This window comes from Rhinopithecus roxellana, chromosome 15 (genome assembly GCF_007565055.1).
Source record: "Rhinopithecus roxellana isolate Shanxi Qingling chromosome 15, ASM756505v1, whole genome shotgun sequence".
NCBI classification, from domain to species: domain Eukaryota; kingdom Metazoa; phylum Chordata; class Mammalia; order Primates; family Cercopithecidae; genus Rhinopithecus; species Rhinopithecus roxellana.
Window position 1 is genome coordinate 28,097,306 of NC_044563.1, and position 3,538 is coordinate 28,100,843.

Below are 3,538 nucleotides of genomic sequence, written 5' to 3' on the forward strand. Positions count from 1 at the left end.
TATTTCTCAACCCCACTTCCACTGCTACTCAGAGGAATGACAAGGAGTGATTCCTTTGCAGCTGGAAGGCTATGGGGCCTTCATTGACCTATCTTATCAAATTTTGAATACTTCTAGAAGGGATGGATAAGTTTACCTATCTTATCCAATAACTGCTCAGTTACTAATTATTACATTAATTAATAGCAAAGGCATGTCAAGGCCATGGAGGAACGGGTCACAGAAGAGGGAGAGAGGCCAGTGAGATTGAACTTTGATCTTATCTTCTGGGACCTGAACTTGTAGTTTGATTTTCTAGAAAATACATCTCTCCTATGGCCTCTCAATTTTGATATTCAGGAATACACCCCTAACTACACACACACACACACATACACACACACACTCTCTCTCTCTCTCTCTCTCTCTCTCCAGGACAGCTTCCTTAATAAAAATTGTTTATTTCTGTTAGAAGTTTTACAGAGGCAGTTTACATTTGACTCTTCTTTGTATATGTATCTGGGAATCTAGGACTTCATTAATGAGGAGTCTTCTTGACTTAGCCCCATTCTAATTTTTGTTTTATGGAAAGCATATTAAAAAAAAAAAGTAGAAAAATGGAGAATTGGGTGCCTCAGTCTTATAGACAGCCAATCTCTTGGGGAGTGTTCAAAACTTGAGTAGCCAGAACTTCAAGTGAGAGGAAGTGTGGACTGGGCAGATAGGACCCCATGTGAAAGCGAAGTCTTAGATACATGGCCCAATGTGCTAAAGAAGTTTCCTTTCTTTCATTCATTTGTTTTACCATTTAGCAAATATTTGTGGACTGCCTACTTTATATCAGGCCTGTGTTAGGGATACAATGGTGAACAAGACAGCCTCTGCCCTCTCAGACCTCAGTCTTGTGAAGAATACAAGTAAATTATAGGAAAAGCACAGGGAAGGGGCATCCAATCCAGGCCTGTGGTTTATTTTTAAGTTAAATTCACCTTTTCAATTGCTCATTTCCATGCTCCCCATCTAACCCCAGTGCAGAGTAAAAATAATGTTAAAAAATCTGGGTAAAATCCCATACCGGCTCTTTTCTCTATCTTATCCAGGAACTGCTCGGACTTCCATAACGAATCAAAAAGGTGTCTGCCCCAGCAGTCAAGTGCTGTAGAAATGCAGCTTTCTGGGTGTTGTTTTCAAAACTATCATTATCAAAAAATAGTTAATTACTGTCTAGGAAATAAGGTAGGTAGAGTGGGTTGGATGGTGGTCCTCAAAATATGTCCAAGTGCTAACACCTAGAACTTGTGAAGATTATCTTAGTCAGAAAAAGAATCTCGTAGATTCTTAATTTAGGGCAATTAAATTAAGAATGACCATGAGATCATCCTGGACTTAGGGTGGGTCCTAATCCAGTGATTGGTGTTCTTATAAGAGAAAGGAAAGGGACACTTGAAATGTAGTTACACAAGGGAGAAGGCCATGTGATGACAAAGGCAAAAAGTGGAGCCATGTGCCTACAGGCCAAGAAATGCCAAGGATTACCTGCAGTTGCCAGAAGCTAGGAGAGGCATGGAATGGATTTTCCCTCAAAGTTTTCAGAAGGAACTAATCCTGCCAACACCTTGATTTCAGACTTCTGGATTCCAGAACTATCAGAAAAGAAATTCCTGTTGTTTTAAGCCACCAAGTGTTTGTACTAGAACACTACTTAGAGGGGTTAATGAGATTTTGCTATTACTGCACTCCTTGAGTAGAAAGGAGGCCAAAAACTGGGATAAAGGGATTCTAATCCCTATAGAGAGTGATAGAGGGGATAAGGATCTATCCCAGACCGTGAAAAGGAAGTCTATGTGGCTGCTTTTGTACCACATGATCCTATTCCTCCTAGATTTCAGCTACTGGATAATACTTGGACAACAGACCCAAGGAGACTTAGAAGAGTTAACAAGTAGGTCAAACATACAGAGTGCACTAGCAGAATCAAAGACAAACATACCCCCAAAATCTTTTTGAAATATTTTGAAATTTGATTTTTCAAAAAGAAATAAAATAGTAGTCATGACAAAAATCAGAAGTTTTCTTGAATTCTTTATATTTGTCGTATATGCATGAATATGAGTGCCCTAATATGAGGTCATTCCCTACTCTCCCACTGAGAAAGTCAAGAAGAAAGTTTTGTTTGCCAATGTGAGTGATAAGCTTTTAGGTATGTATGTAGATGAAATAATTAAATGAATGCATATTGTATCTAATTCATTAAGTAGTTATATTTATGTATTATAAATTATATATAAAATATATCAATTTAGAAGTATGTTCTTCTTTCTCATAGATCACAAAACACTCTTGTTCAAACTCTTCAAAAATATCTCTGACATCAGGCCCTGCCCCTTGGCCACCCGGCGTGGGCGGTGCCACCCCTCCCCAGCGCCGCCCGGCGCGCAGCTCCCCGGCTCCCTCAGACTTCGGTTGTGGCTGGAGCTGGCCAGCGCAGGGCCTGAGACACTGCAGACCTGAGACCCCATAGCAGCTCGGAGGCGGTGAATAAAGTAGCCTCCAATAAAACTATATGGCAAAAAATGGGAAAGAAACAGATGGAAAGAATGAAAAACTTGAAGTGGCAGAGCCTGTATAATTTGTGATGGAAAAAGTACTAGATCTAGATCAACGTGTAGTGAATAGGAAAGTGGAATATTTTCTGAAGTGGAAGGTATGTACAGATGCTGACAATACTTGGGAACCTGAAGAAAATTTACATTGTGTAGAGTTGATTGAAGCATTTCTTAATTCTCAAAAAGTTGGCAAAGGAAAAGATGGTACAAAAAGAAAATCTTTATCTGACAGTGAATCTGATGACAGCAAATCAAAGAAGAAAAGAGACACTGCTGACAAACCAAGAGCATTTGCCAGAGGTCCTGATCCTGAAAGAATAATTGGTGCCACAGACGGCAGTGGGGAATTGATGTTTCTCATGAAATGGAAAGATTCAGATGAGGCAGACTCGGTGCTGGCCTCAAAAGAGGCGAATATGAAATGTCCTCAAATTGTAGTTGCTTTTTATGAAGAGAGACTAACTTGACAAGCTTGTCCAGAAGATGAAGCTCAATAATTGTTCACATTTTTATGTATATATGTGTGTGTGTCTATGTATATACATATATGGATTCTCATATGTGTGTGTGTGTATATATATGTGTATATATATGTGTGTGTGTATATATATACATAAATACATGTGTATATATACACACACACATAATATATATATAATTTGGGTCTTGGTTTTTTATTTACTAGTGTGACAAAATAACTACATTCTAATGGAAATCCAGTTTGATATGTTCATTTTGAAAGTAGAGTTGGAAGAGTTGTTGGTTTTTTGTTTTTTTGTTTTATTTTTTTCATCCGTAGCACTCGTTACTTTGAACAAATAAATAAAAGCTTCCTGTAGTTGCTTCCTTTATCAGAAAAGAACATTTGATACCATGGTATATCGTTTCTTCCGCATTAAAGGACAGCTTTTCTAAATGTTGAGGGTTATGTCCACAGTCATTACTCAATCAGA

General features: G+C 38.4%; 1 pseudogene; it reads left to right on the plus strand.

Moving 5' to 3' along the window:
- Positions 1–204: 204 nt before the first annotated feature.
- On the plus strand, positions 205–3,052 carry LOC104660222 (annotated as a pseudogene).
- The last annotated feature ends 486 nt before the right edge of the window (positions 3,053–3,538 follow it).